The sequence below is a fragment of the Pinus tabuliformis genome, chromosome 7 (genome assembly GCF_031772625.1).
Source record: "Pinus tabuliformis cultivar Carrire ecotype Pingquan chromosome 7, CPIR1, whole genome shotgun sequence".
NCBI lineage: Eukaryota > Viridiplantae > Streptophyta > Pinopsida > Pinales > Pinaceae > Pinus > Pinus tabuliformis.
Genome location: NC_142293.1, coordinates 1,635,279,056 through 1,635,301,555, shown reverse-complemented (window position 1 = coordinate 1,635,301,555; position 22,500 = coordinate 1,635,279,056).

Sequence of the window (22,500 nt, the reverse complement as noted above, 5' to 3'; positions counted from 1 at the left end):
GGATGCTAACTAATTTATGCTCTCTTTATCATGAATGGTTTATCTTTCAAGAGAATAGAACACTAATTAATTGCAGCTTGTTTTTAAGTAGTCTTGGCTTGTGGCACTAATACTTTTTCCACTTGTTACACATAATCACATATGTAGGAAGCAGTATGATGGAAAAGGCTTAGTAGTGTTATAATTTGTCATTTAGAGTTTTTATCAATTCTTGGATTTGTCTTCAGCTACTTCCTAATCGTGTTTTACACAGTACTATGTGGTAGAAGCAGGGAGTTAGGAAGAGATAACCATTATCATCAGTCCTTGAAGTGACTTTCTTGTTTCTTTTATTTGCAGCAATATGGGTAGAGACTAATGCCATTAGAACGTGGTCATTTGCTTTCAAGTCATTTCAAGTTATTCATTTCCTTCAAGTTCTTTTCCTTTACAAATTCAGCAAGTAATTAGAAATCACCAATCACACACTTTCACTCATCTAGAACTCATTTTTCACACACTTGCACTCATCTGTCTATAATCATCACTCCATTTTAGGAAGATAAATCAACCACAAACAACACCCCCAAACGACAAAAACTCTAAGAGGTTGCTTAAGTACATATAGTACACCTTCACTTCATCAGCTTACGAGCCTCGGGTTGACAATTAATGACATCAATTTAGGAACACTAAATTGACTAAACATGCATAGAGCTAGAGATTCTAGAGGAAGGTTTTTAGCTAGAGCTCGAAGTTCAATTTTTACAAGCCCATCTGCTTCAAGGGATAGACAAGAGACACCCCCCTTATCTCCAACCGAAACTCCTAGTCCTAGAATTCCTGGAATTCAAGAGCCAAGAGTTGACTCTCCTACACCTTCTATTGAGTTTGAACCAGGAAGAGACTCTTCTCTTTCTCCTACAGGAAGACCAATTGTAATTGAGGAATTGGAATCATCTGAAGAAGAAGGAGAAATCTCTTCTCATTCACCTTTTGTAGAGGAACCAGAAGATTTTGAAATCCCTAGGAGAATCATCATGGCAGAGGAAGAAGGAGGAGGTAGAGGTAGAGGTAGAGGAGGAGGAGGAAATAACAATAACAATAATGGAGGTAGAGGTCCCATTGGAGGAGGAAATAGAAATGGGGATAATTCATTTGGGTTTCCCATTGTTAATGAGGATTCCCGAGCCACTATGAAAAACATATCACCATCTGTCCTCCCTAACTTCCATGGGTTAAGGACTGAGGACCCTGAAACATTCTTATTTGAGTTTGAAGTGGTGTGTCGAACTTATGACTACCTGGATGACTCTCAAAAACTCAAGTTGTTCCCTTCAACACTGAAGGATCAAGCCTTGAAATGGTTCATGGGGTTACTCACTCAATCCATTAGGACTTGGGATGAGATGAAACAGACATTTTTGGATAGGTATTTAGACTATTGCATGCCTATTAATCACAAGGACGAGGTTTTTAAAATGATACAAAAAGAAGATGAGAGTCTAGAAGATTTACTTGAAAGGTTTCAATATAACTTGAAAAGAGCAAAAATGAATACCTTGGATGAAGAGACCTTAAAAGCCCTCTTATTAAAAGCCATCAGGGATGAATGGATAGACATCTTAAACATGATGGGGAAAGGGGATATTTCTCAACTTTCTCTCAATGACATAGCAGAACTTTGTATCCATCTCTCAAGGGGCAAATCAAAAACTCAAAAAGGGCCTAGAGATCATTCTCTCCTTAGGGCAAATAAATCTGCAACAGGATCAGTGAGTAGGGCTGAAATCGGCAGTATGCTTGATGAATTTAAAACTGACATCTTAGGGAGTCTTAGTGAACAACTTGATACCCTTAAGATTCACAATAAACAAAAAGCAGAAGCTGAGGCTTTGGCTATCTTTTGCCCGAAATGTAGAAAGAAACATGCTTTAAGGGAATGTCCCTTAGATGCACACGTTGTAGAAACATGTGTAATTTGCTCAGAAACTCATGAGACCAAGGATTGTCCCTCAATTCCTGGCCTCAAAGCAGTCTTTCAAGAGGATCCAGATACACTTGAATCTCTCTGTTTTATTGCAAGGAGACCTTGGCAAGGACAACAGAATCAAGGGTTTAACAACTCTATGAATTCTCAATCCCAACCAAGTTGGAATCCTTGGCAACAACCTTGGCCTCAACCTCAAAATGCTTTCCAAGCATGGATGCAAAGCATGCAAAATCCTTATGGGAGATTTGCACAATTCTATCAATATCCTCCATCATTTCAGAATCAGCAAGCTCCACAACTTCCAAACCAAGGTCAACAATTATCATTGCCATACCCTCAACAACAACAACCTCCTCCACAAAATCAAAATTCTCAACTCTCGCTTCAATCCCAGCAGAAGTCAAATCAACTTCCCTCTCAGCCATTACCAAATCCAAACAATAGGAACCCTCAGAATGCTTACATGATGGAAGGTCAACCATTCCCTACCTATATGGTTGTTCCTCTCAATGAAGTACAACTTAGATCAGGTAGAATCTTAGATCAACCTTCTACAAGTGTTCAACAACCAAGCATTTCTGAGGAGGAATCTCTCAAAGTCAATAAAGGTTCTGAAGTATCACTTCAAAACCAAAATATCCAAAAAGAAAAAGAAAAAGAATCAACCTCTACAACTCCCATAGTTGAGCAACCTAAACCTTTAGCTACACCTCCCTTTCCTGAAAGATTGCAAATTGACAAAGGGGTGGAAAAGCAGATATGGGTGTCTGACTATAGCTTCCTAGATGAATTGAAGAATGTATGTATCAAGATCCCTTTGTTACAAGCCATTAAGGAAATTCCCATTCTAGCGAAGACAATAAAGGAGTTGAGTTTGAAGAAAACAGGAAAAAGAACCAGAGATACTAAAAGGATACATCTAGTTGGAAAAATTGCAGACATAATGATGGGTAAGATTACCATGCAAAATTATGTAGATCCCGGTAGCCCTATTGTCAAAACTCATATTAATGGGGTTGAAATCCCAAATACTCTGATTGACTTAGGAGCCGTGATCAACATCATGAGTAGACAGACCATGGATCAGTTAAAGCTTCCTAACCTTCTCTTTACACCTACTTTGCTGCAGCTTGCAGATAGATCAATCATTAAACCTGATGGTGTATTGGAAGATATTCCAGTCTCTCTAGATTCTTGGGAATATCCCGTTGATTTTATGATTTTAACTCCCAAGAACAATCTAGGAGGACATCCTCTTATCTTAGGAAGACCTTGGCTAGCAACAGCTGATGCTTTCATCAGTTGTAGGTCTGGAGACATGTATATATCAGATGGTAATTCCACCAAGAAATTCAACTTGTATCCTCCAGCAAAGGCTATAACAGAAATAGGAGAAGATGAATGGGTAGAGGATGAAGATACTATACAACCAGTTCTAACCATCTCTGAGATCAGTGAGGATAGTCAAATTCTAAATACATTAGAAAATTTTGAAGTACCTTTAGAATATGACTCTGAACATTTTCAGATAGATGCAGACATTGAATATCTCTCCTCTAGACAAATGTCTCTCTTCTCAATGGAGGAGTTTGGTAGTTCTACAGTTGAAATCCTCCCAGGAAAAACATTAAACATTAACAAAAACTTGGGAAGACCACAACAAGAATAATTAACTAAACTGTTGCAAAAGCATTCCACTGCCTTTGCATGGGAATACACTGACATGAAAGGAATCGATCCTAAGACTTGTATTCATCACATCTACATTGAAGAAAATAGCAGACCTATTAGGCAACCACAAAGAAGGATGAATCCAAACCTTAGGGAAATTGTGAAAGAAGAACTCCAGAAATTGCTCAAGGTAAACTTCATTTACCCCATCTCAGACAGCCAATGGGTTTCTCCCTTGGTTATAGTGCCCAAAAAGAATGGTAAATGGAGAGTTTTCATTGATTATCGAGAATTGAACAAGGCAACCTTAAAGGATCATTTTCCTCTACCTTTTATTGATCAGGTACTAGACACTTTAGCAGGTAAAAAGTATTTCTCATTCTTGGATGGTTTTAGTGGGTACAATCAAATTCAGGTAGCACCTGAAGATCAAGACAAAACCACATTTACTTGTCCTTGGGGAACTTTTGCCTACCGAGTACTCCCTTTTGGATTGTGCAATGCACCTGCTACATTTCAAAGGGCTGTATTAGGAATCTTTTCAGATCTGATTCATGATTGTGTAGAGGTATACATGGACGATTTCACAGTTTATGGTAATACATTTGAAGAAGCTTTGGAAAATTTGGAAAAAGTACTGGTAAGATGTAAGGAAACAAATCTTTCTTTAAGTCATGAAAAGTGTTTTATGATGTTTACTGAAGGGATTGTTTTAGGACATCATATTTCAGGAGATGGAATTAAGGTTGATAAATCCAAAGTTGAAGTCATCTCTAAGTTACCTGTTCCAAATTGCCAGAAGGATGTTAGAAGTTTTCTTGGGTTTACTGGGTATTACAGAAGATTTATTGAAAACTTCACCAGGATAGCATCTCCTCTTTTCAAATTGCTTACCAAAGACTGTGAGTTTAAATGGGATCCTGAGTGTCAATCTGCCTTTGAAGCTTTAAAGTCTAGAATATCTGAAGCACCCATCTTAAGGGGGCCAAATTGGAAACTCCCTTTCCACATCTCTACTGATGCTTCAGATACAGCTCTAGGAGCTATTTTGGGACAAAAGGATTTGATCCCTTATGCCATTTATTACACAAGTAAGAATTTGACTCCTACTGAGTTAAATTATACTGTTACAGAAAAAGAGTTCTTAGCTGTGGTACATGCAATCAACAAGTTTAGACATTACATAACCGGCTATGAAACCTTTGTCCATACTGATCACTCTGCCATAAGATATTTAATGAACAAACCTGTCACTAATGGTAGAGTTACAAGATGGCTTTTACTCTTGCAAGAAATCAACATTACTGTGTTAGATAGACCTGGAAAGAAAAACACAGTAGCTGATTTCTTGTCTAGAATCCAAAACACTAATGAAGATTCTCCAGTAGAAGATAAGTTTCCAGATGAATACTTGTTTGCAGTGACTACCAAGACTCCTTGGTATGCAGATATGGCTAATTATCTTGTTACAGGGAAGCTTCCTCTACACTTATTTCCTAATGAGAAAAGGAAAATCATTCGGGAGAGTTCACATTATTCTTGGATTTCTAATGAATTGTTCAAAACAGGGCCAGATTGTATAATCAGAAGGTGTGTTAGGGAAGATGAAATTCCTGACATCCTTAAGGCATGTCATGATGAACCATGCGGCGGGCACTTTGCGGACAAGAGGACAGCCTATAAAATCCTTTCTCTAGGATATTATTGGCCTTCTCTCTTTAAAGATGCAAAGCAGTATGTTAGAAGGTGTGACAGCTGCCAAAGAGTTGGGAAACCAACTCCTTCAAATGAAATGCCTCTACAGCCTCAGGTATGCATCGAACCCTTTGAGAAATGGGCTCTAGATTTCGTTGGACCAATTAATCCACCATCAAAGCAAAAGAAGTATATACTGGTTTGTACTGATTATGTTACTAAGTGGGTAGAAGCAAAAGCATTGCCTTCTGCCACTGAAAATGCAGTTGTTCAATTTCTTTTTGAGGATATTTTCACTCGTTTTGGTGTCCCAAGGGAAATTGTGACAGATCAGGGCAGCCAGTTTACATCTAAATTGATGGAGAAGCTGATGGAGGAATTAAGATCAAGCACAGAACATCCACTCCCTACCATCCGCAATCCAATGGTCAAGTGGAATCTACCAATAAAGTTCTTGAAGGCATTATCACCAAGACTGTTCATCTTCATAGAAGAGATTGGGCGGAAAGGCTCCCTGAAGCCTTATGGGCCTATAGAACCACATGGAAGAACACAACAGGACATTCTCCCTATGAACTTGTTTATGGGAAGGAAGTCCTGCTTCCTATTGAGTTCCAAATCAAGATCTTCAAGATGGCAGTCCAATTGGGAATGATCCTCTCAGAAGCTCAAAGACACAGAATGGACCAGCTAAATGAGCTAGATGAAATAAGACAAGATGCAATTCTAAGGACCGATCTAGTTCAGCACCAAAGATCTAAATGGCATGATCGTCATATCAAAGAAAGAAAGTTTCAGAGAGGAGATTGGGCTCTATTGTTTGATTCAAAATTCAAAGACTTCAAAGGAAAGTTTCAAACTCATTGGCTTGGGCCATATGAGATTGATGAAGTCTTTAGCAATGGAGCAGTTCGAGTAAAAACTATTGATGAATTTCATACTCCTCTTATTGTGAATGGCCACCGCTTGAAAATCTACCAGAAGCCATTCTCAAAAGAAGAGTTTGTCAAATTGTTCAAAGAAGATTCTGCAATCAGGTTGGTGGAGAAGGATTCTTCTCCTCCATCAGCCTAATCTTTGGTTTTTGAAAAAAAAAAAAAAAAAAAAAAAAAAAAAGAAAAAAAAAAGAATAAATGTATGAGCCTGAAAACCAATCTCTGATTGGCAGTCTCATACAGAAAACCTGAGGTGAAAATCAGGGTCACCTGACGCCTCATGTTTTCCAAAAAAAAAAATCTCTTTCTCTCCTTATTTCATCTCATTTCATCATCACCACCATTTCATCCACCATTTCATTCATTTTCACTCCACCTCATTTTTTTTCATTCATCCATCCACTCACTACATTCCATTCCATCAATAAAGTCATTTTTTTTTACAACTAAAGTTATTTTGTGCAGCCAGAGGGTACTACTGCAGATTCCACAGCCATCTGAAGATTCTGCAGCCATCTAACGATTCCGCAGCTCTCTGCACCTGCATAAAAAAAAAAAACACAGTTTGTTTGAAATTTCTTTACAGCTCAGTAGTCATCAATAATAAATGGAAAATAGTCATGCAACAGCCATAAATCAGTGAAGGGTTAGTGGCAAGTCATCAAAGGCAAATCTAAGCAGGAGTCTGAGGTATGGTTTAAATCCTAAACTTACAGTTATTTCATTACGCAAAGTTTTCTAGGTTATGTTTCTTGCCACTAAATGTAATGATTACCAGTCATGCGACCATATACCCACGTATCTCCCAAGTCTATCAGTCCTTGATTACCACGATTTTGAATTTCACTTGCGGCTGCTTCTTCCATTAAGATCTCGTACTTAAGTGACGTAGCCTAATGTACTACGTCTCTATATGACATTAACTCACGCAGCCAAGTGTAACTCTGAAACCGAAACCTAAGGACATAGTCGTTTCCATTCATTATTCCATAACCCTTCTACCCTTTTACGCTCATATCATTTCACTTCCGTTGTTTCATTTCCACTCACACTGTTTCATTCCATTTACGATGTGCTCACTACGCTGCTACCATTCACCATACTCTGTTTTTCCTCTCCGCTAATTCTAATCACCAGTGGAGGTCTGTTACGGCTGTATCCAGAGCTAAAACCATAATCCACTGTGTTGAGGCCGTAAATCCACTAAGTCAAGGCCATTTTAAAGTCGTGTTCCAAAACAGAGCCGTGAATTTACTGTGTAAGACCCTTGTTGAAGCCGTGTTCCAAAACAGGCCGTGAATTTACTGTGTAAGACCCTTGTTGAAGCCGTGTTCCAAAACAGAGCCGTGAATTTACTGTGTAAGACCCTTGTTGAAGCCGTGTTCTAGAACAAAGCCATGAATTGACTGTGTAAGGCCGTTTTGAAGCCGTGTCTTAAATAGAACAGAGCCGTAAGAGCCAATGGGGAAGCTCTTAAGGGCAGAACCGGAGGGTTCAAAGTTTCTGGAGGGTTATCCTCAGGTTAAAGAGGCATTGCAAAAGGCAAACTGGTTACAATGCATCCAGAAGTTCAGAGGCTACCATAAGGAGGTTACGAAGGCCTTTGCACGGTCCTTCAGAGAAAAAGATAATCATGTGGAGATAGGGGATTTACAATTCACAGTCACTGAGAGCAGCATAGCACAAGCTACCTCACTTCCACAGACTGGAGAAAGGTGGTTTAAGAACCGGTCAGTTCAGGATCAGTAGTGGAAACAAATCTTAAAAAACCCAGGTATGGATACCAGCATCTTTACAAAAGGGATTCCTGTTTCTTATGTTAAGGAGGAATGGACAACTTTACTCTTATTAGTGCAAAAATTTTTCACTTGTGAGGGAAGATTTGGGGTCTTATATGTTTACCATGCAAAGGTTATGATGCATTTTCTAAGAGATGATATTAACCTCCCATACTTTCTACTTTCAAGTCTTAAGAAAATGTGTGCAATTGTCCAAAGGAACCCCAGAAATATTGAAGCACATTTATATCATCACGGTCTTGTGAAATTGCTAGTTGAGGAACAATTGAAATCAAAAAGAGACACATGGGAGAGGTTTCTCATAAGAAATCATTTTCAAGAATTAGGAGAAACTTCTGGAGGGTCCCCTCAAGTACCAAAAAGAAGTAGAAGAAAAAGAAGAGAGGGGGTTAACCAAGAAACTATTGCCCAAACAGAAACTATTGTTCCTGATACCACTATTCCTGAAACAACTGCCCAAGAGGAAACTGTTCAAGAACAGTTTGATGAGGAAACTGATATACAGCATCCTGAATAGGAAATTGATCCTGGATTTACTGAAGATGATAACCAAGCAGCCCAAGGAATTATCACTGAAACTCTTTCAGAACTTGCTCAAGAAATTGCTCAGAAAAGAAAAGAAGGGAGAAAGAAACAAAAGCAAGATAAAGGTAAATCTGTAGTCCAAGAAACTTACCTCACTCCTGAGAATTCTAGTGAGGAAGACACTCAGCCCTTAGCTCAAAGAATGGCCAAACTCCATGAAACTGCCCTCTCTAAAAAGGTGGAAAAACAGAAGCAAAAAGTGCAAAAAGAAAAACAGAGTACCACCTCTGTAAGAAGGAGCAGCAGATTACAAAATAGAAAGGTAGGGGCCACAAAGGGTAAACAGTCATTCTTCATTGACTTAAGCTCACCTCAAAAAGGTGCTACAAGTCCTGACTTGGAGAAAAGTCCTTCACACGCTGAGAATGTAGAGAACAGTCCTCCACGTGAGGAAATTCCTTTTGAACATGAACTTGAGCATGAACACGGATCTGAATTTGATTATGAACCAAGTCCCAAAAAGTCACCTGAGGTTGACCCGGATCAGCAGAAAGTGTATAATTATCTGGAGACATTGGAGCAAGCAGCTGCTGGCCCAAGCAATGTTCAACCTTTAGAGCAACAAGTCCACTCCTTAAAACAGGAAATTTTTGAGATTGAGGTTCTAAATCGACATATCATGCAAGAAAATGAAAAGTTGAAAGAGCAAGCCAAATTGGATAAGATGATTCATGATAACACCATGTTACATTTGGGCCTGTGGCAAAGAAGTAACAAAAAGTTAAGGAAGAAATGCAAAAGGCTAGACAGAGCCTTGATCAACCTAAAGTTCAGATGCTTAGTAAAGAAGCCAAGGGTCAATGTGTCTACACAGAGAAAGAAGAGATGATTGGATGTCTTGGCAGAGGCATCACAGCAGGTTGATTAATCAGTGTTTTTGCATGAGGACATGCAATGCCCTCGTAGTGGGGGTATGTAGAGCCTCTACTTTACACCTTATCATCCATCATTACCTACTGTTTTCATCACTTTCCTCTCTCTTTTGCCTCATTTTCCACCCAGATCATTACATTAGTTGTCATTAAACGTGATCAAGTGAGCTTTGCTAATGGGTGACTGTTTTGTTTAGTTTTTGACATACTTACAGGCATTCCGCAGCCATCTGCTGATTCCGCAGCCATCTGCTGATTCCTCAGCCATCTGATGATCCCGCAGCCATTTTGTTGATCTCAAGGTTCCACGTGCTATTTTGCAGAACGAGCCACATGGGCATGTTGGGATATATGTGCTCGAGGTTCCTGTGCCATCAGTTCAGCCAGCCATGTCATCTGTACCTCCGGTCAAAGGGGGTCAAGTTACGGTCAAATAAAGGCAGCTTAACGTTGATGCGTAAGCTGTTTAGTCACGTCGGTGGAAAAGATGACTTGTCCGTGTTTTGGAAGCCGTGGGGAACATGATCCAACGGTGGATTCATTGCCGATAATGACCAGGACCTCCAGCTCGACCATGAAGCATATGACGTGTTCACTGCACCTTTAATACTCATGATATTCAGTTTATTTTCTGTTTTATGCTTTACGCATTAGGCCATCTTGCAGATGCCTATAAATACTTGCGTCTGCGTACGCTTATGTTAACTTTTTAGCTGCTGTAGTTTATGAACTTGTGATAATTTTAGCACCTTTCAGAACTCTGTTTTTATAGAGATGTTCCAGCACTTTTGACTATGTATTTCTGCATATGAAGTAATGGAAACAATGTTGTTTTGAAGTTTTAAAGCATCTGAGTTTTCTGTGGGTTGTATGGATGGAGGGCCCCCGTTCATGACTGCCCTTGTATAAGTATTTCATGTTTATACTTCTGCAATTTCTTTATTTCACATACAGCATTTCCTTTTCTTGAGTTATGTACAGCTTGATTTCTTTTCATTGCTGCAGCCTTTATTTTCACTGATCAGATTTGCTTCTTTGCAGGTTTTCACCCGGGATTGAGTGTGTTGTATTTGCTTTAATATCTAATGGTAGTTGCAGTTGTCTTATTCGTAATGCTGCCCTTTTTACTCTGTTTTCTAGATTAGTTTTTAGCTTAGTTTTACAAGTTGGATGCTAACTAATTTATGCTCTCTTTATCATGAATGGTTTATCTTTCAAGAGAACAGAACACTAATTAATTGCAGCTTGTTTTTAAGTAGTCTTGGCTTGTGGCACTAATACTTTTTCCACTTGTTACACATAATCACATATTTAGGAAGCAGTATGATGGAAAAGGCTTAGTAGTGTTATAATTTGTCATTTAGAGTTTTTATCAATTCTTGGATTTGTCTTCAGCTACTTCCTAATCGTGTTTTACACAGTACTATGTGGTAGAAGCAGGGAGTTAGGAAGAGATAACCATTATCATCAGTCCTTGAAGTGATTTTCTTGTTTCTTTTATTTGCAGCAATATGGGTAGAGACTAATGCCATTAGAACGTGGTCATTTGCTTTCAAGTCATTTCAAGTTATTCATTTCCTTCAAGTTCTTTTCCTTTACAAATTCAGCAAGTAATTAGAAATCACCAATCACACACTTTCACTCATCTAGAACTCACTTTTCACACACTTGCACTCATCTGTCTATAATCATCACTCCATTTTAGGAAGATAAATCAACCACAAACAACACCCCCAAACGACAAAAACTCTAAGAGGTTGCTTAAGTACATATAGTACACCTTCACTTCATCAGCTTACGAGCCCCGGGTTGACAATTAATGACATCAATTTAGGAACACTAAATTGACTAAACAAAAATGATGGATAAATTCGAACTCATTTCTAGCAGCGGTGCTCGGTCTTTTGTTCGTTGGAAGGAATGGGCCAAGGGTGCAGGATTCCATGGTTGGTTCTCTCGAAAAGGCAGTGGCGGTTGATGTGTTGCTTGGGTGAGCTTTTTCGCTGGTGGTTGGGTCGAGGGAGTGGTTGCGCGCGCGCCTGGTAGCTCAAACCTTCCATGAGGTGAGATTGTCGGGGTGCGGTCAAGTATGGGATGGATGAAGAGCGGATCAACCCGTTGGGCTGGCCACCCTAGTCCCTCCCGACCGTTCCTCGACATGCCCTTGCAGAAGGGTTGGGTGTCTAGGTAATGAAAAACCCATCCCTCGGTCTGAGCTCCATCGAGATCGCAATTTTCCCCACCAACAAGCATGAGGGTGGCAATCTTATCTCGTGCCTTTGCCATCAAGGGAATTCCTCGTCCTCTCTTGAGCCACTCCCCTTCTGAGGGAAAAAGAAGTAGCGGGTTGTGTCTTTGTTCCTCCCTTTGGATTGTGGGTTTTTTGTGGGACTCGCGTCATTTCTTCATTTCGTGGTGTGCGCTTTGCGAACGTCCCTCTCTCTAGTTGCCTTGCACCGTCGATGTATTTGTGGCTCGCAGCTTTCTCCAGCATTGAGTGTCGGCCCGTGACAACTCCTCTTTGGAGTTTGATTCTTTGACCCCCGTTGACTCTCTCGTTGGAAAGGTTGTCAGGTGTTTTGTACACTAAGGGGTGCAATAGCAGGGTGGGTTTGTGTTATGGGCAGCAGTGTATTTGTCGTTTGAAGCCTTGTGTCGCTGGGTTGGGGGGCTGTTTGCCTCTCAGTGACGTGCTCTAGACACTGGTCTCATCGTGGCCCTCGTTCGGGCGGGGGCCGTATCAAAAATGCTAAGTTGTGACCCAAGGTTGGCTTTGTGCACGTTCGTGCAGCTCGTTTGTCAGGCTCTCCCTTGTCGGTTCGTTTCAGTCGTTCGGGCGCCCATGCAAAATCGTTTGGGCGGGTCGTTTGAGGGCACCCGTGTGAACTCGTTCGGGCGGGTTGTTTGAGGACGCCTGTGTGAACTCGTTCGGGCGGGTCGTTCGGGCGAGGGCCGTATCAAAAATGCTAAGTTGTGACCCGAGGTTGGCTTTGTGCACGTTCGTGCAGCTCGTTTGCCCGGCTCTCCCTTGTCGGTTCGTTTCGGTCGTTCGGGCGGGTCGTTTGAGGGCACCCGTGTGAACTCGTTCGGGCGGGTCGTTCGGGCGAGGGCCGTATCAAAAATGCTAAGTTGTGACCCGAGGTTGGCTTTGTGCACGTTCGTGCAGCTCGTTTGCCCGGCCCTCCCTTGTCGGTTCGTTTCGGTCGTTCGTGTGCCCATGCAAAATCGTTCGGGTGGGTCGTTTGAGGGTGCACGTCTGAACTCCTTCGGGCGGGTCGTTCGAGCGGGTCATTCGGGCGGGTCGTTTGAGGGCACCCATGTGAACTCGTTCGGGCGGGTCATTTGAGGGTGCCTGTGTGAACTCGTTCAGGCGGGTCGTTTGAGGGCGCCCGTGTGAACTCGTTCGGGCGGGTCATTTGAGGGCGCCCGTGTGAACTCGTTCGGGCTCGTTCGGGCGGGTCATTCGAGGGCGCCTGTGTGAACTCGTTCGAGCGAGAGCCGTATTAAAAATGCTAAGTTGTGACCCGAGGTTGGCTTTGTGCACGTTCGTGGAGCTCGTTTGCCCGGCTCTCCCTTGTCGGTTCGTTTCGGTCGTTCGGGCGCGCATGCAAAATCGTTCGGGCGGGTCGTTTGAGGGTGCCCGTGTGAACTCGTTCGGGCGGGTCGTTCGAGCAGCGGGTCCTTCGGGCGGGTCGTTTGAGGGCGCCCGTGTGAACTCGTTCGGGCGGGTCGTTCGGGCGAGGGCCGTATTAAAAATGCTAAGTTGTGACCCGAGGTTGGCTTTGTGAACGTTCGTGCAGCTCGTTTGCCTGGCTCTCCCTTGTCAGTTCGTTTCGGTCATTCGGGCGCCCATGCAAAATCGTTCAGGCGGGTCGTTTGGGGGTGCCCGTGTGAACTCGTTCGGGCGGGTCGTTCGGGTGGATCGTTCGGGTGGATCGTTCGGGTGAGGGCCGTATCAAAAATGCTAAGTTGTGACCCGAGGTTGGCTTTGTGCACGTTCATGCAGCTCGTTTGCCCGGCTCTCCCTTGTCGGTTCGTTTCAGTCGTTCGGGCGCCCATGCAAAATCGTTCGGGCGGGTCGTTTGAGGGCGCCCATGTGAACTCGTTCAGGCGGGTTGTTCGGGCGAGGGCTATATCAAAAATGATAAGTTGTGACCTGAGGTTGGCTTTGTGCACATTCGTGCAGCTCGTTTGCCTGTCCCTCCCATGTCGGTTCGTTTCGGTCGTTCGGGCCGGTCGTTTGAGGGTGCCCGTGTGAAATCGTTCGGGCGGGTCGTTCGAGCGGGTCGTTCGGGCAGGTCATTTAAGGGCGCCCGTGTGAACTCGTTTGGGCGGGTCGTTTGAGGGCGACCGTGTGAACTCGTTCGGGCAGGTCGTTTGAGGGCGCCCGTGTGAACTCGTTCGGGCGCGTCGTTCGGGCGAGGGCCGTATTAAAAATGCTAAGTTGTGACCCGAGGTTGGCTTTGTGCACGTTCGTGCAGCTCGTTTGCCCGGCTCTCCCTTGTCGGTTCGTTTCGGTCGTTCAGGCACCCATGCAAAATCGTTCGGGTGGGTCGTTTGAGGGCACCCGTGTGAACTCGTTCGGGCGGGTCGTTCGGGTGAGAGTAGTATCAAAAATGCTAAGTTGTGACCCGAGGTTGGCTTTGTGCACGTTCGTGTAGCTCGTTTGCCCGTCTCTCCCTTGTTGGTTCGTTTTGTTCGTTCAGGCACCCATGCAAAATCGTTCGGGCGGTTCGTCTGAGGGCGCCCGTGTGAACTCGTTTGGGCGGGTCGTTTGGGCGAGGGCGCGCCCGGGCGAACGAGCCCGTATAAAAAATGCTCAGTTGTGACCCGAGGTTGGCATTGTGCACATTCGTCCAGCTCGTTTGCCCGGCTCGCCCTTGTCGCTTCGTTTTGGTCGTTCGGGAGCACATGCAAAATCGTTCGGGCCGGTCGTTTGAGGGCGCCTATGTGAACTCGTTCGGGCGGGTCGTTTGAGGGCGCCCGTGTGAACTCGTTCGGGCGGGTCGTTTGAGGGCGCCCGTGTGAACTCATTCGGGCGGGTCGTTTGAGGGCGCCCGTGTGAACTCGTTCGGGCGGGTCATTTGGGCGAGGGCCGTATCAAAAATGCTAAGTTGTGACCTTAGGTTGGCTTTGTGCATGTTCTTGCAGCTCGTTTGCCCGGCTCTCCCTTGTCGGTTCGTTTCGATCGTTCGGGCGCCCATGCAAAATCGTTCAGGCGCTTGATTTGAGGGCGCCCGTGTGAACTCGTTCGGGTGAGTCGTTCGGGCGAGGGCGCACCCGGGCGAACGAGCTCGTATCAAAAATGCTAAGTTGTGACCCGAGGTTGGCTTTGTGCACGTTCGTGCAGCTCGTTTGCCCGGCTCTCCCTTGTCGCTTCGTTTCGGTCGTTCGGGCGGGTCGTTTGAGGGTGCCCGTGTGAACTTGTTCGGGTGGGTCGTTCGGGCGAGGGCACGCCTGGGCGAACGAGCCCGTATCAAAAATGCTAAGTTGTGACCCGAGGTTGGCTTTGTGCACGTTCGTGTAGCTCGTTTTCCCGGCTCTCCCTTGTCGCTTCGTTTTGGTCATTTGGGCGGGTAGTTTGAGGGCGCCCCTGTGAACTCGTTCGGGAGGGTCGTTCGGGTGAGGGCGCGCCCGGGCGAACGATCCCATATCAAAAATGCTAAGTTGTGACCCGAGGTTGGAATTTTGCATGTTCGTGCAGCTCGTTTGCCCGGCTCTCCCTTGTCGCTTCATTTGGGTTGTTCGTGCGGGTCGTTTGAGGGCGCCCGTGTGAACTCATTCGGGCGAGTTGTTTGGGCAAGGGTGCGCCCGGGCGAATGAGCCCGTATCAAAAATGCTAAGTTGTGACCCGACGTTGGCTTTGTGCACGTTCATGCAGCTCGTTTTCCTGGCTCTCCCTTGTCGCTTCGTTTCGGTCGTTCGGGCGGGTCATTTGAGGGCGCCTGTGTGTACTTGTTCGGGCAGGTCATTCAGGCGAGGGTGCGCCCGGGTGAGCGAGCCTGTATCAAAATTTCTAAGTTGTGACCCGAGGTTGGATTTGTGCACGTTCGTGCAGCTCGTTTTCCCGGCTCTCCCTTGTCGCTTCGTTTGGGTCGTTCGCGCGGGTCGTTTTAGGGCGCTCGTGTGAACTCGTTCGGGCGGGACGTTCGGGCGAGTCGTTCGGGTGAGGGCGCACCCGGGCGAACGAGCCCGTATCAAAAATGCTAAGTTGTGTCCCGAGGTTGGCTTTGTGCACGTTCGTGCAGCTCGTTTTCCTGGCTCTCCCTTGTCGCTTCGTTTTGGTCGTTCGGGCGGGTCGTTTGAGGGCGCCCATGTGAACTCGTTCGGGCGGGTCGTTCGGGCGAGGGCGCGCCCGGGTGAGCGAGCTCGTATCAAAATTGCTAAGTTGTGACCCGAGGTTGGCTTTGTGCACGTTCTTGCAGCTCGTTTGCCCGACTCTCCCTTCTCGCTTCGTTTCCGTCGTTCGGGCAAGTCGTTTGAGGGCGCTCATGTGAACTCATTTGGGCGGGTCGTTTGGGCAAGGGCGCGCCCGGGCGAGTGAGCCCGTATCAAAAATGCTAAGTTGTGACCCAAGGTTGGCTTTGTGCACGTTCGTGCAGCTCATTTTCCCGGCTCTCCCTTGTCATTTCTTTTTGGTCGTTCGGGCGGGTCGTTTGAGGGCGCCCGTGTGAACTTGTTCGGGCGGGTCGTTCGGGCGAGGACGCACCCGGGCGAGCGAGCCCATATCAAAATTGCTAAGTTGTGACAAGAGGTTGGCTTTGTGCACGTTCGTGCAACTCGTTTGCCCAGCTCTGCCTTGTCGCTTCGTTTTCGTCGTTCGGGCGGATCGTTTGAGGGCGCCCGTGTGAACTCGTTCCGGCGGGCTGTTTGGGCGAGGGCGCACCCGGGTGAACGAGCCCATATCAAAAATGCTAAGTTGTGACCCGAGGTTGGCTTTGTGCACGTTCGTGCAGCTTGTTTTCCCGGCTCTCCCTTGTCGCTTCGTTTCGGTCGTTCGGGCGGGTCGTTTGAGGGCGCCCGTGTGAACTCGTTCGTGCGGGTCGTTCGGGCGAGGGCGCGCCCGTATTGAAAATGCTAAGTTGTGACCCGAGGTTGGCTTTGTGCACGTTCGTGCAGCTCATTTGCCCGACTCTCCCTTGTTGCTTTGTTTGGGTCATTCGGGCGGGTAGTTTGAGGGCGCCCGCGTGAACTCTTTCTGGCGAGGGCGCCCCCGGGCGAACGAGCCCGTATAAAAAATGTTAAGTTATGACCCGAGGTTGGCTTTGTGCACGTTCGTGTAGCTCGTTTTCCTAGCTCTCCCTTTTCGCTTCGTTTCGTTCGTTCGGGCGCCCATGCAAAATCGTTCAGGTGGGTCATTTGAGGGCGCCCGTGTGAACTCGTTCAGGCGAGGGCACCCCCGGGCTAACTAGCACGTATCAAAAATGCTAAGTTGTGACCCGAGGTTGGCTTTGTGCATGTTCGTGCAACTTGTTTGCCCGGCTCTCCCTTGTCGCATCGTTTCGGTCGTGCGGGCACCCTTGCAAATTCGTTCGGGCCGGGGCGCGCACGGGCCAACTAGCCCGTATGAAAAATGCTAAGTTGTGACCCGAGGTTGGCTTTGTGCATGTTCTTGCTGCTCCTTTGCTCAGCTCTCCCTTGTTGCTTCGTTTCGGTCATGCGGGGGCCCATTCAAATTCCAGATTATCCAAGCGACAAGTTTTCTTTCCGTGTGAAAGGCGGGTTGGTAATTGAGTTGTGTTTTCGCGTTTGCCTGAACGATGGCCTCAGGTCATTTGTAGGGCGGCCGATTTTCATCTTCTCTCCATGCCCACTCGGTAGCGCATGAGCGGTAATGTTGGCCAGGCTCGGCCTGGGAGGCATATGTGAACAATTCCCCTTCTGCTCTCCAAGTTCTTGGAGCTGTATGGGCTGTTGTTGTGTGGCTCCCTGGCTCGTCTTGGTCCCCGCGTTCCCCTTCAGAGGATACCAGCGACAGGTTTTCTTTCCGTGTGAAAGGTGGGTTGGTAATTGAGTTTTGTTTTCGCGTTTGCCTGAACGATGGCCTTGGGTCATTTGTAGTGCGGCCTATTTTCATCTTCTCTCCATCCCCACTCGTTAGTGCATGAGCGATAATGTTGGCCAGGCTCGGCCTGGGAGGCATATGTGAACAATTCCCCTTCTGCTCTCCAAGTTCTTGGAGCTATATGGGATGTTCTTGTGTGGCTCCCTGGCTCATCTTGGTCCCCGCGTGCCCCTTTAGAGGATACCAGCGACAGGTTTTCTTTCCGTGTGAAAGGTGGGTTGGTAATTGAGTTGTGTTTTCGTGTTTTCTTGAACAATGGCTTTGGGTCGTTTGTAGGGCCATCGATTTTCATCTTCTCTCCATCCCCACTCGGTAGCACATGAGCGGTAATGTTGGCCAGGCTCGGCCTGGGAGGCATATGTGAACAATTCCCCTTCCGCTCTCCAAGTTCTTGGAGCTGTATGGCATGTTGTTGTGTGGCTCCCTAGCTCGTCTTGGTCCCCGCGTGCCTCTTCATAGGATACCAGCGACAGGTTTTCTTTCCGTGTGAAAGGTGGGTTGGTAATTGAGTTGTGTTTTCACGTTTGCCTGAACGATGGCCTTGGTTCATTTGTAGGGTGGCCGATTTTCATCTTCTCTCCATCCCCACTCGGTAGCACATGAGCGGTAATGTTGGCCAGGCTCGGCCTGGGAGGCATATGTGAACAATTCCCCTTCCGCTCTCCAAGTTCTTGGAGCTGTATGGGCTGTTGTGGTGTGGCTCCCTGGCTCGTCTTGGTCCCTGCGTGCCCATTCAGATGATACCAGTGATAGGTTTTCTTTCCGTGTGAAAAGTGGGTTGGTAATTGAGTTGTGTTTTCGCGTTTGCCTGAACGATGGCCTTGGGTCATCTTGGTCCCCGCGTGCCCCTCCAGATGATACCAGCGACAGGTTTTCTTTCCGTGTGAAAGGTGGGTTGGTAATTGAGTTGTGTTTTCACGTTTGCCTGAACGATGGCCTTGGGTCGTTTGTAGGGCCGTCGATTTTCATCTTCTCTCCATCCCCACTCGGTAGCGCATGAGCGGTAATGTTGGCCAGGCTCGGCCTGGGAGGCATATGTGAACAATTCCCCTTCCGCTCTCCATGTTCTTGGAGCTGTTTGGGCTGTTGTGGTGTGGCTGGCTCTCCTGGTCCCCGCGTGCCCCTCCAGATGATACCAGCGACAGGTTTTCTTTCCGTGTGAAAGGTGGGTTGGTAATCGAGTTGTGTTTTCGGGTTTGCCTGAACGATGGCCTTGGGTCATTTGTAGGGCGACCGATTTTCATCTTCTCTCCATCGCCACTCGGTAGTGCATGAGCGGTAATGTTGGCCAGGCTCGGCCTTGGAGGCATATGTGAACAATTCCCCTCTCGCTCTCCAAGTTCTTGGAGCTGTATGGGCTGTTGTGGTGTGGCTCCCTGGCTCATCCTGGTCCTCGCGTGCCCCTCCAGATGATACCAGCGACAGGTTTTATTTTCGTGTGAAAGGTGGGTTGGTAATGGAGTTGTGTTTTCGGGTTTGCCTGAATGATGGCCTTGGGTCGTTTGTAGGGCGGCTGATTTTCATCTTCTATCCATCCCCACTCGGTAGCGCATGAGCGGTAATGTTGGCCAGGCTCGGCTTGGGAGGCATATGTGAACAATTCCCCTTCCGCTCTCGAAGTTCTTGGAGCTGTATGGGCTTTTGTGGTGTGGCTCCCTGGCTCGTCCTGGTCCCCTCGTGCCCCTCCCGATGTTACCGGCGGTAGGTTTTCTTTCCGCGTGAAAGGTGGGTTGGTGATCGAGTTGTGTTTTCGCGTTTGCCTGAACGATGGCCTTGGGTCATTTGAAGGGCAGCCTATTTTCATCTTCACTCCATCCCCGCTCGGTAGCACATGAGCGGTAATGTGGGCCGTGCTCATCCCCGTCCCTCTTTCCCATCCCAACGATAAGAATGTTGAAAGTTTTCTCGGCGCTCCTTTGAGCCTTCGTTGTTGCGGTCCCAGATGGAAGCCCCAAAACTCCGTCGTTGCCTATGTTGCTATCGTGCCCATCGGTTGTTTCGAATAGAGAATTTTGATTGGGCTGGGCAACCATTTGTGGCTCCATTGAAATTGGCTCCTCGTTATATTGTTCACCTCCTCCCTATTTGGTGTGGAGGGTTTTGCTTTTTGTGTGAAAGGTGGGTTGGTAATTGAGTTGGTTTTTTGGGTTTGCCTCAAGAATGGCCTTGGGTCGTTTGTAGGGTGTCCGATTTTCATCTTCTCTCCATACCCACTCGGTAGCGCATGAGCGGTAATGTTGGCCATGCTTGTCCTTGGAGGCATATGTGAACAATTCCCCTTCTGCTCCAAGTTTTGGGAGTTGTATGGGTTTTTGTGGTGTGGCTCCTTGTGATGGCTAGCCTCTTCATTTTTGCGGCTGTTTATGGTGCCGGGGTCTTGTGCTTGTACTCTTTCCGTGTTGGCATTGTCGGTTGAGATGCATACATTTAAGAGGGATGTGGAAGGGTTTTGGTTGTAAACCACCTACCCTCCCTCTTGCTTGCTTTTTCCATCGGGCGATGTGAGGCGCTGTTCTCCTTGTTGTAAAGTCAAGGGTTGGCATTCCTTTCAAAGTGCACATCGTTCGTGCTTGCGTTGGCTTTGAGGTTTTGATAGATTTGTTGGCCCATATGTTTGATCGAGGGGTCGGCTTTTCCCTTACATCTTGCATGCGTGGCAGGCTTTTGCAGTTGGAAATGTTAATTCACAACGTTTATGGGCATTTGTTGTTTCAATTGTGTATGCGCTTGTGGTCCAATGGGGAGGAGGCTTGCTACTATAGTCATCGATGGTGGGGGCTATTTGGAAGAAGGATTTCGAGGTGGAACGCTTCGACCTCCCTCCTTTGCGTGGAGGTGGCTGTAGGGGAAAATTATTCATCGTCCGGTCGGTAAAGCTGTGGGAAATCTCCTAGGTTGCCTGTACGTAGGGTGTGTGGGGTGCGAAGCTGCCCGATCCCTCCTCCTGTTCGGACATGTGTCCTTGTATTGTGTAGCGACCCTCTTGATTTGCATTTGCTTCCTTCGTTTGCCTTTGCATCGTGGTTGCCGCAGGCGGTCAAGGGATCGAGGTCCACCGTCAGCTGGCGCCGGTGGACTCCTAGGTGGCCTCGGTGCATGGCGTGGAGGGTTGGGGGGCATTTCTAAGAGAGGTTGTGGGCTCGGTTGGTCTTGTTGTTTTGCTTCCAATGGGGAAGAGGCTTGCTACTATAGTCATCGATGGTGGGGGCCATTTGGAAGAAGGATTTCGAGGTGGAACGCTTCGACCTCCCTCCTTTGCGTGGAGGTGGCCGTAGGGGAAAATTATTCATCGTCTGGTCAGTAAAGCTGTGGGAAATCTCCTAGGTTTCCTGTACGTAGGGTGCATGGGGTGCGGAGCTGCCCGATCCCTCCTCCTGTTCGGATATGTGTCCTTGTATTGTGTAGCGACCCTCTTGATTTGCATTTGCTTCCTTCCTTTTCCTTCGCATCGTGGTTGCCGCAGGTGGTCAAGTGATCGAGGTCCACCGTCAGCTGGCACGGGTGGACTCCTAGGTGGCCTCGGTGCGTGGCGTGGAGGGTCGGGGGGAATTTCTAAGAGAGGTTGTGGGCTCGGTTGGTCTTGTTGTTTTGTTTCCAATGGGGAGGAGGCTTGCTACTATAGTCATCGATGGTGGGGGCTATTTGGAAGAAGGATTTCGAGGTGGAACGCTTCGACCTCCCTCCTTTGCGTGGAGGAGGCCATAGGGGAAAATTATTCATCGTCCGGTCGGTAAAGCTGTGGGAAATCTCCTAGGTTGCCTGTACCTAGGGTGCGTGGGGTGCGGAGCTACCCGATCCCTCCTCCTGTTCGGATATGTGTCCTTGTATTGTGTAGCGACCCTCTTGATTTGCATTTGCTTCCTTCCTTTGCCTTCGCATCGTGGTTGCCGCAGGCGGTCAAGTGATCGAGGTCCACCATCAACTAGCGCGGGTGGCCTAGGTGGCCTCGGTGCGTGGCGTGGAGGTTCGGGGGGCATTTCTAAGAGAGGTTGTGGGCTCGGTTGGTCTTTTTGTTTTGTTTCCAATGGGGACGAGACTTGCTACTATAGTCATCGATGGTGGGGGCTATTTGGAAGAAGGATTTCGAGGTGGAACGCATCGACCTCCCTCCTTTGTGTGGAGGTGGCCGTAGGGGAAAATTATTCATCGTCCGGTCGGTAAAGCTGTGGGAAATCGCCTAGGTTGCCTGTACGTAGGGTGCGTGGGGTGTGGAGCTGCCCGATCCCTCCTCCTGTTCGGATATGTGTCCTTGTATTGTGTAGCGACCCTCTTGATTTGCATTTGCTTCCTTCCTTTGCCTTCGCATCGTGGTTGCCGCAAGCGGTCAAGTGATCGAGGTCCACCGTCAGCTGGCGCGGGTGGACTCCTAGGTGGCCTCGGTGCATGGCGTGGAGGGTCGGGGGGCATTTGTAAGAGAGGTTGTGGGCTCGGTTGGTCTTTTTGTTTTTTTTCCAATGGGGAGGAGGCTTGCTACTATAGTCATCGATGGTGGGGGCTATTTGGAAGAAGGATTTTGAGGTGGAACGCTTCGACCTCCCTCCTTTGCGTGAAGGTGGCCGTAGATAAAAATTATTCATCGTCCGGTCGGTAAAGCTGTGGGAAATCTCCTAGGTTGCCTGTACGTAGGGTGCGTGGGGTGCGGAGCTGCCCGATCCCTCCTCCTGTTCGGATATGTGTCCTTGTATTGTGTAGCGACCCTCTTGATTTGCATTTGCTTCCTTCCTTTGCCTTCACATCGTGGTTGCCGCAGGCGGTCAAGTGATCGAGGTCCACCGTCAGCTGGCGCGGGTGGACTCCTAGGTGGCCTCGGTGCATGGCGTGGAGGGTCGGGGGGCATTTCTAAGAGAGGTTGTGGGCTCGGTTGGTCTTGTTGTTTTGTTTCCAATGGGGAGGAGGCTTGCTACTA